Source organism: Zalophus californianus, chromosome 8 (assembly GCF_009762305.2).
Source record: "Zalophus californianus isolate mZalCal1 chromosome 8, mZalCal1.pri.v2, whole genome shotgun sequence".
NCBI classification, from domain to species: Eukaryota; Metazoa; Chordata; class Mammalia; order Carnivora; family Otariidae; genus Zalophus; species Zalophus californianus.
In genome coordinates this window covers 107,637,507-107,653,589 of record NC_045602.1, presented here as the reverse complement: position 1 = coordinate 107,653,589, position 16,083 = coordinate 107,637,507, and the positions used below count along the sequence as shown (strand labels likewise).

The 16,083-nt window shown below is 37.8% G+C and overlaps 1 long non-coding RNA gene across 2 annotated transcripts in view; it reads left to right on the top strand.

Moving 5' to 3' along the window:
* Window positions 1-4,347: 4,347 nt before the first annotated feature.
* The window catches only part of LOC113938262, a 122,099-nt gene continuing 110,363 nt past the window's right edge, over window positions 4,348-16,083 (top strand). Inside the window, exons 1-2 of one of the 2 annotated variants that reach the window (XR_003524869.2) lie at window positions 4,348-4,474; window positions 7,730-7,841. This is a non-coding gene — a long non-coding RNA (uncharacterized LOC113938262). The remainder of the gene's footprint in view (window positions 4,475-7,729; window positions 7,842-16,083) is intronic. The other variant, XR_003524870.2, reaches the window with a different exon arrangement.

Here is a 16,083-nt window from a genome sequence, read left to right as displayed (position 1 = left end):
CACTCATGAAAAATCACCACTGAGGCTGAAACACCGCCACCCCTTTGAACTTCCCAGAAATGGCACATAATACATGGACTTGTCCCCACCCCAAGAAGTTTCCTTAATTACTATCCCTAAGATGAACAGTAGTGTTAGTTTCTTTTCTTTTTTTTTTTAAGATTTCATTTGAGAGAGAGCATACTAGAGAGAAAGAGAAAGAGCGGGCTCGCAGAAGCCGGAGGAGGGGGAGAAGGCGAAGCAGACTCCCCACTGAGCAGGGAGCCCAGTGTGGGGCTCCACATAACCCTTTCCATTGTGATGTTACAGAACATTTTACCTGTGTAGAGAAAGGCTTAGAAGTTACTTTTGATGGCTCCCTTTTTATATAACTGGGAAGAAAGAAGTTTTTGAGCTAAAGAATTCTAGAATCCTTTTACCAACAACAGCAATCCTAAAGAAAAGATAACCCTGCCTTTTTGGGGAAATATATCTCTGGAAGGTTGTCATCATATAATATGGAAATGAGCTCCAGACTCTCTCTCTTTTGTGAGTACCTTTCAGGCCTGAATATCACTTTCACGGATGAGGCCAGGTTGAGGTCTGGATGTCGGAAGGATCTGTTTAACCTCACCCCTTGACGTACTCTTGGGTTCACTAAGGTAATTTTAGGACATAGTGTGAAGGAGTAGAAAGGATACTGATAGACATTCCTAAAGTACAATTAGGTGCATTTTCATAGCATGGTGAGCAGTATCTCAAAGAGCTCCCATTTCTAGAACTTTTAAAAACAGGACAATGAAACTTCCAGGGCGCCTGGGTGGCTCAGTTGGTTAGTCATCTGCCTTCAGCTCAGGTCATGATTCCAGGGTCCTGGGATCGAGCCCCACATTAGGCTCCCTGCTCAGCAGGGAGTCTGTTTCTCCCTCTGCCCCTCCTCCTGCTTCTGCTTGCACATTCTCACTCTCTTTCTCTCTAGCATGCTCTCTCTAAAACAAATCTTAAAAAAACAAACAAACTGCTGTTCACCTTGGGGATAGTAATTAAGGAACTTCTTAGGATGGGGACAAGTCCATGTATTATGTGCCATTTCTGGGAAGTTCAGTGTTTCAGCCTCAGTGGTGTAAAACTAAGAGCCTCCCTCTATAACAGCTGTTGCCCAATCACAACTCTCAGGAAGGCTCCTGCCTCGTAGATCTGTGGGGCGTTGACCTCTGGGTCCCAAAGGAGTTGGGATTCACAAGGCTGTCCAGTGATGAGGTAAGTTAAGTGGTGGTCCTTCTCTGGCTGGAGTGCAAATTGGTACCTTTGGTTTTGTACCCATCACTTAACCTGATCCTCCAAACCAATTAGAATTTTCCTATAGTTCTATTTCACATTAGCTCTCTTTCTCATTTCCTTCCTCTGGGTATTAGGACCTTCTGGGAGATAAGGAAATATGTTAGTAAAAGAGGAGCTGGAAAAACCAACCTGACATGGAGTGAGAGGGATTTGGTCCTCTGTCATCACAAACCTGAGAGTTTGTTGAACACAACTGAAACTGTGCTGAAGGTCTCTTCTGAGATGCCAACTTGGAGAAGGCACAAAATCCTATTGTTATTTTTCATTTCCATGGTGATGGGACTGAGTTTTGGGAGACAAGTAACTTCACAGACTTACCTCGTGGAAAATGCTTGTTGTGGGGTGAGATATGGCGCCCCTCCAAGCCAAAACCCAGCCTCTGAGGTGCTGGGGAGAAGGGCCGCTCCAGTGAGTGGGGGAGGGAGGGAGGGAGCAGGGAGCCAATTGGCCTTCTGTGGAGTGTAAGCACAGAGCAAAGTGCTCCGCTTTGCAGCCAGAAACAGTGATTCATTTAATTTTAATTTTGACATTAGCATTTTTCTCATGACTCATTTGATAATTTCATATGGAATTTAAAAGGCTGAAACAGTTATTTACTTTTTAGGAACTTAAAACATTCACCAGGTAGAATACACTTTTATCCTCCCATACACAAGATGCCCTTAAGACTTCATTAGGGTAAAAAAAAAAAAAAAAAAAAAGAAGGGGCATTTCTCCCACCCTTGCCCTCCTAGCTCCAATATGTGCTTCTACCCTAGCTGACCTTCTTACTAATGTTGACCAACTATCAGGCAGCCTGTTTCATCTTAACGTTTTTCTTATCTTGAATTCCTTTCCTCGTTATATAGGAGGTTAGCTGTAGGTATTTTAAAAAAGATGTTTCCTTATCACGCTGAAGAAATTCCCCTCTATTCCTGTGTTTTGAGAGCTTTTAACATGCATGTTTTCATGCATTTTATGTTTCCGTTGCTGTGATCATATGATTTTTCTTTTTCAGAAAGTCTGTTAATGTGGTAGATTACATTGATTGGTTTTCAAAAAATTCAGCTGGACTTGTATCACTGGAATAATCCCTACTTGGTCATGGCATAATAGTTTTATACATTGCTGAAGTCTATCTGCTAATATATTATTAAAAAATTGTGCATCCATATTCATGAGGGATACTGGTCTGCAGTGGGTTTTTTTGGTATTATTTTTGTCTGGTTTTGTTATAAGGGTAATACTGGCTTCCTGGAATGAATTAGAAAGCGTTCCCTCTTCTTGAATTTTCTGGAAGAGATTGTATAAATTTGGCATTAATTCTTTAAGCATTGGTAGAATTCTTCAGTGAACATCTGGGTTGAAGATTTCTTTCTTGGAGAGATTTTTAATTATGAATTCAATTTCAATTTTTAAAATAGTTAGAGGGCTATTCAAATTATCTATTACATATTAGATGATTTGTGACAGTTTTTACTTCTAAGGAATTGGCTCATTTTATTTAAGTTTTCAAATATATGTGTGGAGATGTTTGTAATATTTCCTTATTCTTTTGGTGTCTGCAAAATCTGTAGTGGTATCTTGTTTTATTTTAGATATTACTAGTTGTGTCTTTTCTCTTTTTTCTTTTGTCAGTCTTGCTAGAGATTTATAGATTTTATTGATCTTTTCAAAAAACCAAACTTTCTATTCATTGATTTTCTCTAATTTTTTGTTGTTTTTGATTTTCTTAATTTCTGCTCTTTGTTATTTCCTTCCTTCTTATTTGCGTTTATTTTTGCTCTTCATTTTCTGTGCTCTTCAGGTGAGAGCTTAGTTTATTGATTTGAGACTTTTCCTCTTCCTGTAAGCAATCTAGTACTACAAATTCCCCTCTCAACACTACTTTTTCTGTGTCTTGAACATTTTGGTGTTATAGTTTCACTTTTTTTTTTTTTTTTTTTGCCAGTGAGAATTTCCCTTTGACCGAGGGATTAATTAGAAGTGTTTAGTTTCCAAGTGTTTGAATATTTTCATTTTGCTTTTCTGCTGCTGATTTCTAGTTTGATTGCATTGTGGTCAAATATACTCTATACAATTTCTAATCTTTTAAATTTGTTGGCATCCATTCTATGGCTAAGATTTGGTTTATCTTGTTACATATTATGTGAGTAATTGAAGACAATGTGAATTCTGCTGTTGTGTGGAGTGTTCTGTGAATGTCTTTAGAATTTGTTGGTTGATAATATTGAATTTTTCTACATCATTGCTCACTCTATGTCTAGTTATTCTATAAATTGTTGAGAGAAAGGTGTTGAAGTATTTAACTGTAACAGTGGATTTTTTGATTTTTCCTGTCAATTTTTTGCCTTAAATATGCATAAACATAAAATATCCTGCATCATTTTTTTTCATCCTTGTACTTTCAATCTACCTAAATCCTTATATATGGAGTTACTTTCTTATAGACTGCACATAGTTGGGTCATATTTCTTAAGCCACTCTGTAAACCCTTGTCTTTTAATGCTACAGTGTCTTTTTAATGACATGCAATACGTTATTGATAACTGCATAAGTCTGTCTTTTTATCATTTCTCTTTGTACTCACTGCCTTTTGTTTTCTTTTTCCTGCCTGTCTTACTTGAACCTTTTTTAGAATTCTATTTTAACTTACCTATAGTTTTTCTTTTTTTTTTTAGTGCATCTCTCTGTAAGGCATTTTTAGTATATAACTAGGTACTGGGGAAACTAAAGTGAAGAAATCTTACCTCCCTTTACCCATCGTCATTTAGAACATGGGGGTCTCAAATATTTCCTTGTATTCATTGCCAACCATGTTAGACAAGGTTATAATTTTTGCTTCCACCATTGAACATAATTTAGAAAAGTCAGTAAGAAAAGGAAAGCCTATTGTACTTACCCCATATATCTGTTCTTTCTGTGGACCCTCTTCGTTATGAAAGTTCCACGAAGTCCTTTGATCGATTCTCGCGCTCACGGCAGCAGCCCTTGCAGCGGCTGGATGCGCGCGCACCCAGGACGGCACTCCCGCGAGAGCTGGAGGCGGCGAGAGTCCCGCCAGAGCGGCATGGCGACTTGGCGGCTTGGCAGCGATTTCTCAGTGCCGCTGGGTGCCTGGGGCTGTGGTTTCCCCGTCCCGTGGTACGCGCTGTTCTTCGGTTACTCTTTTAAGGTAGGTCTGCTGGCAACAAATTCTCTTAGGTTTTCTTCACCTGAGGATGTTTTGGTTTCGCTTTCGTTGTTGAAGGGTACTGTCAACTGGGTATAGGATTCTGGGTTGATCTTTTTTTTTTTTTTTTTCCCCTCCCCGCCCCACCAACGTATAAAAAACACTGTGCTACTTCCTCTGCCTTCTGTGGTTTCTGGTGAGAAATGCTCTGCTATTTGAATTGTTTTTTACCCCTATAAGCAATGAGTCATTTTTCTCAGGCTGCTTTTGAGATTTTCTTTGCCTTTAGTCTTCAGAAGTTTGTGGTGTGTCTCAGAATGGATTTTTTTGGTTTTTTTGTTTGTTTGAAGTTCACTCTGCTTGAATTTGGAGGCCGCCCCCCGCCCCCCCTTCTTTCTAAGTTTAGGAAATTTTTTGCCATATGTCTTTGACTGTTCTTTTCAATCTCGTCTTCTCTCCCCTTTCTTTCCAGGACTTCAATGGCAAGATCTCTTGTTACAGTTCCATATATCCCCGAGACTTCATTTCTTTCAGTCTGTTCTCTGTTGCTTGAGTTGAATAATTTCTGTTATGTTCAAGTTCACGGATTCTCTCCTCTGCCTTATTCATTCTGGTGTTGAGCCCATCTGTGGAGTTTCTTTTATCAGTTGTTTTGTTTTTCAGTCTAAATTTCCATTTGGTTTTTCCCTTATATCTTCTATTTTTTTGCCAGGACTTTTTGTACACTCGTTTATTTCAAGTATGTGTGTAACTATTCTTCTGAGCAGTTTTTTTATGGCTGCTTTAAAATCCTTGTCCGATAATTCTAACATCTGTATCATCTTGGAGCAGCATCTCGTGATTGTTTTTTCTCATTTAGTTTGAGTTCTTCCTGGTTCTTGGTATAACAAGTGATTTTTTTATTGAAACCTGAACAGTTCGGGTAGTACAAGATTCTAGATCTTACTTAAGTCTTGTGTAACAGGCCTCCTCTGCCAGTGCTTTGGTCGGTGAAGTGGGGGTGCCACCTCCTGCTGCTAGGTTTTCCCCTGTGACACCCAGGGGGTATGGGGCTTCTTCATACTGCTGGATGGGGTGGAATTTCAGGGTTCCCTTATGGCTTCCATTGACAACTGTGAGTTGGGGTATTCTTGTTACCACTGAATACTGGTAAAAATTCTGAGTCTCCATTAGGCTTCCTTTGACATACTCTCAAGGGAGAGAGAGTTGGAGCACCTTGTCATAGCCTGCTAAGGGTGCATGTCTAGGCTCTCCATTTGGCTTTTGCTGGCAGAAGTGGGGGGTGGGCTGCAGTTCTTTTCTGTGTTGTTTGGCTGGAGTAGACCTTGTATTATCTAAAAATTTTTGTATTTCTAGACAACTCTTCCCTGGTCCTTTGGCGAGAGAGGGCAGACTTTCCTTTGGGCCTCTTCCCCTTCCTTCCTTCCTCTTTTTCTTCTTTTCTTTTCCCTTTCCTTTTCCTTTTCCTTTTCCTTTTCCTTTGTGTCTATGATCATGAAGTGCCAGTTCTCCAGTATCTAGTCTGGAATATGTGAAGCAGAAAGAAGCCCCAGAGAACTTACCACCTATGTTCTTCCAGCCCAAGGTCCCTAGCTGTACTGCCTTCCTCTAATTAACCTTTCAGATCTGCTGATGTTTGTTTTATATATAATGTCCAGGGTTTTTAGTTGAACTTAGCAGGAGGAATACGGAAAAGTATGCCTACTATATCTTCCTGGAAACAAATACCAGCAGGTAAGTTTCTTTCGATCTTTAAATGCCCTCACAAATTTGCAGATCAAAGGTGATAAATTATTTCAATTTTCTGAGGGAAAAATTGAGACACTTAGAGGTAATTTGCCTGATCAAAGTTGCTTAGAAATGTGGCCTTGGCTTGAAGTAAAATCTTGGAATTTTAACAGTTGTTATTTTGCTTTTCCTTTTTCTTTCTGTTTGTTAGAAAGAAAAATCTGGGAGTAGGGCTAATGAGAGTGGGGAAGGAAGGAATAGTTACCAAAGAGAAGACTAAAGGATTACTTTTTTTGTTCAGAAGCAGCAACTGTTTAGAATTATAAAACTAGGACTTTTTAGGTGGATTTTAATTGACTTTTAAATGTTAATTTATACAGATTGACTATATGATCTTCATAGTTACTCGTTTGTCTCATCTTGTAAAGGAATGACTTCAATTATTTGTTCTGTGTCCTGAAACTCAAGTGGCAAGGTACATATTTAGTAGTCACTGCCACCTCCTTAATTAAAGATTTGCATAGAACTGGGAAGGATGGGGAAATTTTTCGTCACTTTGCAGTGATGAAAGCTGGTATAAAACTTTCATCTGAATACTTTTGGTCCTATAAATTCTCTAGATTGTTTAGTATTTCAAAGAAGATTTTATTTTAGAACGCTCTCTTAAAGCCCATTATTTAGAGTTGCTGAAAGATTTGCAATATTGCAAAGGCAGTGATAAGCTCAGAGAATTAACTTCCCTAAGCAAATTTTCCTAATGCTAGTATATTTCCTAATAGATAGACCATTCACAGCCCCTCTTTCCCTAATTTTGTCTTGATCACTAACACCACTCTTCAGAATTCCTGAGTCTAAAATCAATAAGGAATGGGAAATGGGGAAGACTTTTTAGGAACAAGTGAACTGAACTATCTTCTTTATCTTTTTGTGGCCATTTTGGTTCATCCAGTTCTTAGGAGTTCAGACCTGGCGTAGGAAGAGAGAGTGAGCAAAACTAAGTTCTAGAAAAGAATATAGGGCACACTAGAGGGCAGTTGGGAGGGTAGAATGAAGTAAAGATACAATCATTCCTATGGAAAATGTGCTTTGGTTCTGAGTCAAGAGTTTTGACAGTTGTGGTTTTACTAAGGAATTTGGGGTGCCATTTAAGCTACCTACTGTCCAGGAACCTCCTGGAGTGTCTCTGTCTTCCATCCAGTCCCCCAGTCTTCCTAGAGAATGCAATGGGAAAAAAGTCTCTTTGAAGGCAGCAACTTTTAGTTTTTTTTAGGAATTTTAGCTGTAGGGATTTTTTTTTTTCTAAGTTGTTTATGGGGTTTTCCAGCCTCTCAGCTGTAGAACTGGCTCCACTGAGGCATTCAAAGTTGTCTCAACTTTGGTTCAAGAAGCTTTTTTGTTACTTTAATTGCCAGGGAAAGCCTTGCTTCCATACACTTCCTTTGTTGGAGGGGTTAGGCCGATTTTTGCTTGGAGAAAGGAAAAGTAGATGATGATATCTGTCTCCTGCTTTCTCTTTTCTTTTTTTTCCAGCTATACTTGAAGAAATTCAGCCATATTTAAACTGCCTGGCCAGAGAGGAACCTATGAACTTGGCAGGAGGCAGGCTTAGAGCTTAGGGGCAACTGCGAAATCTCAGTTACAGGTTTGTAGTCATTTCCATGAGACTAATTATCACCTCCAGAAATCAGACCAGAAGGAATAAATATGCATTTTGCCCTGATAAGGGCAGGGGAATGAGGAAATGGGGATTGGGGATTAGCCCTTTCACAGGAACTGACTGGGCCTCTGACAGTCTTCTGAGACCTGCTACTCAGCAGATAAATGAGATAGGAGGTACATGCATAGTTTATGTTAGCCATTGGCATTGCCTGCTATAAAGATGGTTATCTTCTGTAACTCCAGAAAAGTTGCTTTAGTAGGGAATCAGAGTTGGCAAGTGCCAGGGGTCCCCCCTCTTTTTTTTAATGTTTTACAGTATTCCTTTTGAGGGATTTCTTTTGGAGATAATGGTTTCTCTCAAGAGCCATCATTCTGGGTGAGTATAATGGAATTCTGGAAGAATCTATCCAAGTATCTTTGCTCCCTCTCTAGAACACAAAGCTACTGCTGCAAACAGTAAGAATGAATGTTTCCTAATGAATCAGAGAACCCTGTGTGAACAAGAGAGTATCTATTTCAGCATTCATTTCTGTATCTCTGTTTGAATTTGGATACTTTGTGTCATTTAAATTTTTTTTTCCACATTCCACTTATCCTTGTTCCATACCAGAAGCCACGCTAAAATGTTTGCAAAGAATAATGCAGTTTACTTCTAGGCTCAAATATTTAGTAACTTTGTATATAATACATCTAATTGCAAAATTTTGTGCACCTGAAAGATCTGTGTGTCTAAATATTGATATTTCAGTAGGGTTATTGAGCTTATCTCTTACACATGTTCACAAGGAAGGAAGGTTTCCGTAACTTCAGTTTCAAAGTACAAGTATTCTATCACTTACTCATTTTCAGCTTTCAGAATCTATTGAGTGTTTTAAATAATTTTGAAAAGCTCAGAGGTTGACAGTTGTGTCTGAGAAGGGCTAATGGATAACAAAGATCTGTTACCTAACTATGCGTCAATTTTTCAATTTTGGGGAAGATACTCTTCAAAATTTAACAGATATTTGTAGGATACCTTTTGTGCACTGTGTAGTATTGTAGGCCCTGTGAATTCATTGGTGGATAAAAGCTTACAAGCCCTTCCCTATCTAATCCACATACCCACTATTCCTTTGTACTCAAAGTGCAGACTATCAGTGTCACCTGGGATACTAGAAATGCAGAATCTTAGACTCCATTCCAAACTTCCTGAACCAGAATCTGCATTTTACCAAGATTCCCAGAGTATTCATGTGGGCATGAAATCCTGAGAATTTTGCCAGTCAGTTTAAGAACTCAGGGTATAGCCAACGATTGTGTGCCATTTCTTGGACCATAGGAATTGGGCCAGAAATGGGTATGTTTTCAAGGAGATGCTGGTAAAGGAAGTTCTTTTCTCTATAGAGAGAGCCAGAGGAAGGAATAGTCCCTTACTTCAAACTCTTGTCTACTATGATGTCCAGGTTTAATTCCTGAAACTGCTGCAGCCTGATGATGCAGGTGAGGATGGGCAGAGGCAAGAGCATCACAGGAACTTGGTTCAGAACCTGGATTGAACTATATCCTACCCCTGGACTTTGTCTGTTATAGAAGCCAATATATCTCCTAACATCCTAACTGAGAAGAGGCTATATCCTAGAACCTTAGTAGAAAGGCCCATGTGTTAAAAAACAACACACACCAGAATAGGTGAACTTGGTCAGCATTATGTCAACCCTTATTGCCGCCCGCCAAGGGGGATAAATGAGACACAGTTTTGGGAAATCGCTGGGCTTGGGACCAAATTGGAAGGCAAGGTGGAGGAGTGAAACTACATGTTATGCTGATAGAGGAGAGAGAATGGTGAGTCATAGAGATATACAGATGCTTGGGGTTGTTGTGAAAGAGAAGGGAGAAACCCTTGGATTCCTGAAATGGGATCTATGAGGTGGCCTGAGGCCGAATCAGTCTTCTCTGCTCCCTGCCTGCGTCTTGCTTCCCTCAATTGCTCTCACTTTGCTGCTTGTACCACCCAAGGCAAATCAGTGGCCCTCTGCACCTTCTGTTTAGTGCCCTCTCCTTTCTCATCTTTCCTACTTCTCCTCCCATCTCACCCAGTTGCACTTTTTCCAATTCCACACAATAGGGTTGTGAAACTATAATGGGTCCTTGATGTTTGTTTTTAGGAGGGCTTTCTTAGCATGACTTACTCTAGCATCAGTCCAGTAAAGGGGAGAGAGATTGGGTGTGGATTCCCACCTTCATGCACACAGATACCTCTGTTGTCAACCCAGAGGACCACCCCTGGGTATATGAAATCATTATAACTATGACAATTTATGGAGCATTTATATCCAGGCTCTGTGCTGTATATTTGAAATGCCGTATTTGTTTTAATGATTTTACACTCATTTTTCAGATGAGGAACTTGAGGCCTAGAATAGTAAGGATTCTTACCTGCAGTTACTAAGTGGGGAGTAGAGATTTGAAATCTTGTCTTTAGATGGACAGACATCATGTTACACAATAATTTGTGATGCTTAGGCCTTGGTTATCTACTTATTATTTATATTCTCAAGCAAGCCATTGCTTGTACATTTTGATTATATGAGCATGTCAAAGGACCTATGAGTGCTTGGGTCGAGTGACACATTCATGTTTCTGAGTGTGCACTGAGCCAAATATATGCTTACCGGAGAGTTTTACCAAGAAAGTAGCTCTAAGTGTTTTAGTGCAATAGACTTGCTTGTATTTTCACTGTTACTGTGGTCCTTTAAGCATCTCCCTGCCATGTTTTGCCATTTTCATCTGAAATACAAATATTAGATGTAGAAAGACCCTTGTAGGTAATACGATTCCACATGCCATTTTTTTTTAAAGATTTTATTTATTTTAGAAAGGAGGAGGGGGAGGAACAGAGGGAGAGGTAGATAATGTCCAGCAGACTCTGCATGGAGTGCAGATCCTGATGCAGTTGCCCCAAGATCATGACCTGAGCCAAAACCAAGAGTCGGCTGGTTAACCAACTGAGTCACCCAGGTGCTCCCAACTCCACTTATTTATTTATTTATTTATTTATTTATCTGGATTGCTGAGAATATGAGGCTCAGCAAGATGAAGCAATGCAATAGAATTTGCAGTATCAGAACCAGAACCCAGTTATCTTAATTCTCAGATAAAACATTTTTCTTTTTTCTTTTACTCTTTCTTATCGCTATTCAATCAGATTTTCCAAACTCTAGGTTAATTGTTGATTTTTGTTTTATTTTGTAATAAAGTGATCATTTTGGGCACCTGGGTGGCTCAGTTGGTTAAGCGACTCCCTTCGGCTCAGGTCATGACCCTGGAGTCCCGGGATCCAGTCCCACATCAGGCTCCCTGCTCAGCGGGGAGTCTGCTTCTCCCTCTGACCCTCTTCCCTCTCATGCTGTCTGTCTCTCATTCTCTCTCTCTCAAATAAATAAATAAAATCTTTAAAAAAATAAAAATAAAGTGATCATTTTTAGATACCTTCCCGCTAGTAATCTCTTTGCTGGGGTTCTGATGACACACATTTTAATCTAGAGAGAAAGGCTTCTAGGTAGAAGTGAGGAGGATGGTAAATGTCCACAAAAAGCAATGATGAAACTGAACAAAATTATGAAAACCATTTTAGAACTCTTGAAATAAGTCCACCAAAGATATAAAAACAAATTTAGAATCATTTATTTTTTAAAATTCTACTGAACCTTGAGTTAGAACTGTGAAAATCTGTGGCATTTTAGCCTGGGATGCTTCCATTCATTCTATCCACAAGATCCATTTCAGTCTGTGCAGAAGTTCTATTAGGACAAGGCAAGTTGAGAAAACTAGCAGCTTCACTGCTAGAGGGGAATGACTTGATTTGGAACGGGGTAAAAAAAAAAAATCACATTCCTAAGTGTTATTGAAAATTGTATGATTTCAGTAGCAAACAAAGAAGGAAGGCCAACATTGCAACTAGCTTGAAGCTGTGATCCTGGTTGGAGAAAACATTTTAGCAGGGAGAGCCAGGGAATGAGATAGCCATAGTGGGCCTTGATAAGCTCCAAAATCTCTCTGGTCATCTGGAAGGCTGTGTACGTGATTAGGCTCTGCACATACTCATAGAGACTGGACAGATCCCTGGCTATATATTCATCCTGGCTGATTGTGAGTCTTTGCACACACAGAAAGTTAAAGTCAGAGACAGTCTTGTGAACCACCTGAAGTTTAAATGCCTTTCCCAGCCTACACATAGATCTATCTTAAAATGGTAGACTGGTTCAAGGTGTTTGAGTACAACCTCTGACCAATCCTTGGTTGACCATAAGCTATGCCAATACAAGGGCAAACCCTGAGGAAGTCAGGCTTAACAAAGCAAGAATAAAGAAAATACCAGAGCAAGGACATTAGTGGTCACACACTGTGAGGGAGGCAGACTCTGTAGATTAGTTCAGGCAAATGACTAAACACTTAAAAAAAGCACAACAATAATAGTGCCCAGGAAGAAAAAATAGAAATCTTAAGTAGCCACATTATCTGAAATGTCCAATTTTCAACAAAGTGTACAGTTTTCAATAATAACAGCAAAAAGTATGTACAATGAATGCCAGATGTTATACAAAGAAATAGTAAAGTATCACTCATGTTCAGGAAGAAAAAAGCCAATACCTATTATCTCTGAAGAGTCCAGTTGTTGGACTCAGTAGACAAAGACTTCAAAGCAGCTATTATAAATATGTTCAAACAACTAAAGGTAACTATCAAGCAATGAAAGAACAATATGATGATAATTATTAATTAAATAGAGATTCTTAATAGAGATATACATTATACAAAATAAATGGAAATTCTGTATATAAAAAAGTAAAATAACTGAAGTGAAGAATCATTATAGGGGCTCTACAGCATATTTGAGATTGCAGAAGAAAGAATCAGCAAATTTGAAGATAGATCAGTAGAATTTGTTCAAGCAGGAGAAGATAAAGGAAAAAAAAAAGAAAAATGAGAGCCTCAGAGACTTATGGGGTACTGTCAATCATACTAACATACACAAATTGGGAGTCTCAGATAAGAGGGGAGAAAGAAAATATCAGAAAAAAATATTTGAAGACATAATGGCCAAATACTTTCCAAATCCGATTAAAAACTAATCTATAGGGGCACCTGGGTGGCTGTTTGTTAAGTGTCCCAACTATTGATTTCAGCTCAGGTCATGCTCTCAGGGTCCTGGGATAGAGCCCTGCATTGGGCTCCGAGCTCAGCAGGGAGCCTGCTTCAGGATTCTCTCTCTCCCTCTGCCCCTCCCTGCCTAAAATAAATAAATAAATCTTTTAAAATAATGAAAATAAAAAAATAAAAATGAATCTACAGATCCAACACTCAGTGACTTCCTAGTATGATAGGTGCCGAGAGAGTCACACCTGGATACTTCGTAGTCAAATTGCTGAAAACCAAAGACAAAGAAAATCTTGAAAAGAAGAAAGGAAAAATGATTCATCATATATAAGAGAACGACACTATGATTAACAGCTTACTTCTTATTCAAAACAAAAGAAACCAGAATGCAGTGGTATGACATATTCAAAATGTTGAAAGAATATGACTGTCAACCAAGATATAAATCCACTAAAATTATCCTTCAAGACATTCCAAGAATTCTAAATCCATTAAATTTATCCTTCAGAATTGACATTTCAAAAAGAAAGACATTCCCAGATTAAAAAATGAGTGAGTTTGTTGCTAGCAGACCTGTCTTATAACAAATACTAAAGATTCCTTTAGGTTGAAAGGAAATTTTACTAGATGGTACGTAGATTCCACATGAAGAAATAACACTGCAAGAAATAAATATACAGGTAAATACATAAGACTGTATAAAAATTTTTTTTTCTTTTAACTGCTTGAAAATATATGAGATTGCATAAAACAATATTTATAAAACTGCACTACTGAACTTGTAGCAGGTAAAGATGTAATATGTATGAAAATAATAGCAAAAAAGAAGGAGGAAAAAATGGAGCTATACTGGAATAAGTTCCTGTATTTTGTAAGAATTAAGTAAGTATTAATCTGAAGTAGGTCGTAATAATCTAAGAACTTGCAGTGCAAGTCCTAAATCAACCACTAAAAAAACCCCACAAAATATTTAAGCAAAAACTAACAAAATAATTAAAATTGTTCATTGTAAAATTACTGTTTACTCCCACAGAAAGTAGTAGCAGACAAACAGATAAACAAGAGAGGCAAAGTGGCGGATGTGAATGAAACCATATCAATAACTACATTAAATGTGAATGAATTGAAAACTGTAGTCAAAGGCAGAGATTGTCAGACTGGATAAAACTTAAGTTCAAGCTGTGTGCTGTCTATAAGAATGACAGTTATGATCCAAATAGGTAAAAATCAAAAGCATGACAGTGATGTACCATGTAAACGATAATCTTAAGCAAGTTGGAATGGCTCTACAATTATGAGAAAAAAGAGGCTTTAAGACGACATATGTTACTAGAGACAAAGAAGGGTATTTAATAATGTAAAAGGGCCCATTAGTCAGGAAGATATAACACTTATCAAAGTGTAAACACCTAATAACAGATCCCCAAAATATATGAAGCAAAAATAGAAAGAAAGAATTGAAAGAAGAAATAGACCACTCAATAATAACAGTTGAAAACATCAAAGCCTATTTTCAATAATTTATTAAATGGTATTTTATATGATAGAAATTAAGAAACATGCAGAAGACTTAAATAATACTGTCAACCAATATGGACCAACACCTTGTGGGATACTTAACCCAACAGTAGCACACATAGAACATTTTCCAGGGTAGACTATATGTTAGGCCATAAATAAGACTCACTAAATTTAAAAGGATTGAAATCATACAATTCTGTCCTCAGACCACAACACGATTAAATTAGAAAGCAACAACAGAAACAAATTTAGGAAATCCTCAATTTGGAAATTAACGTTTCAAATAATCCATGATCAAAAAAGAAATCACATGGAAATCAGAAAATATTTTAAACAATAAAAGCATGGCATATCAAAATTTGTGGGATGCAGCCAAAGCAGTGATTAAAGAAAAACTTAAAGTTTTAAACACCTACATTGGAAGTGAAGAAAGATCTCAAATCAATAACCTAGCTTTTTGCCTTAAGAAACTAGGAAAAGAAGAACAAACTAAATGCAAAGAAAGCAGAATAATGTAAACAATAAAGATTGAAGTGAAAATCAATGAAATGGAAAACAGAAGAGCAGTAGAGAGTGTTAATGAAGCCAAAAGTTGAAAAGTTGAAAAGACAACTAGTGTGACACCCCCTCCCTTCCAGACCCTATCAAAATCAGGAATGAAAAGAGGGGAGTTTTGTGCTAACCCTGAAGAATTTAAAGGGCTTAGAAAGGAATATTATGGAGAATTTGATGTCAGCAAATCGGACAACTTAGCATACCAAATCCAGCAGCATATATAACAGATTATACATCATGACCAAGTACCATTTGTTCTAGGAAAGCAAAGTTGGTTTTATACCTGAAGATTAATTAATGTAACACACCATCTAAATGTAAAAAATTATAAAACTTCTAGAAGAAAACATAAGAGGAAATGTTCATGACTTTGGGATAGGCAGATGATTCTTAGATATGAAACCAAAATTGAGATTCATAAAATTTCATAAATTTATGTGGGCTTCATCTAAATTAATCTTTTGCACCTCAAAAGACACCATTAAGAAAATAAACAGGTCACAAACTGGATGAAAATATTTGAAATCACAGCTGATAAAGGGTCTTTATTCATTACATATAAAGAGCTCTTACAGTTCAATGCAGATGACCCTTGAATAACGGGTTTGAACTGCCCAGGTTCACTTACACATGGATTTTTTACAGTACTGTAAAAATATTTTCTTTTATGATTTTCTTAATATTTTCTTTTCTTTGGCTTTATCATAAGAATACTGTTATACAAAATATGTGTTAATTGGCTGTTTGTGTTATCATAAGGCTTCTGGCCAACAGTAGACTAAGTGTTTAGGGAGGGGAGTCAAAATTTATACATGGATTTTTGATGTCAAGTGGGGGGTTGGTGTCCCTAACCCCTATGTTGTTCAAGGGTCAACTGTAGTAAGAGTAACATCCTAATTTAAGAAAATGAAAAAATATTTGAATAGGTATTTTACCAAGAAGTTATACAAATAGTGTATTAGCACATGGAAAGATATTCACTATTGTTACTCCTTTAGGAAATTCAAATTAAA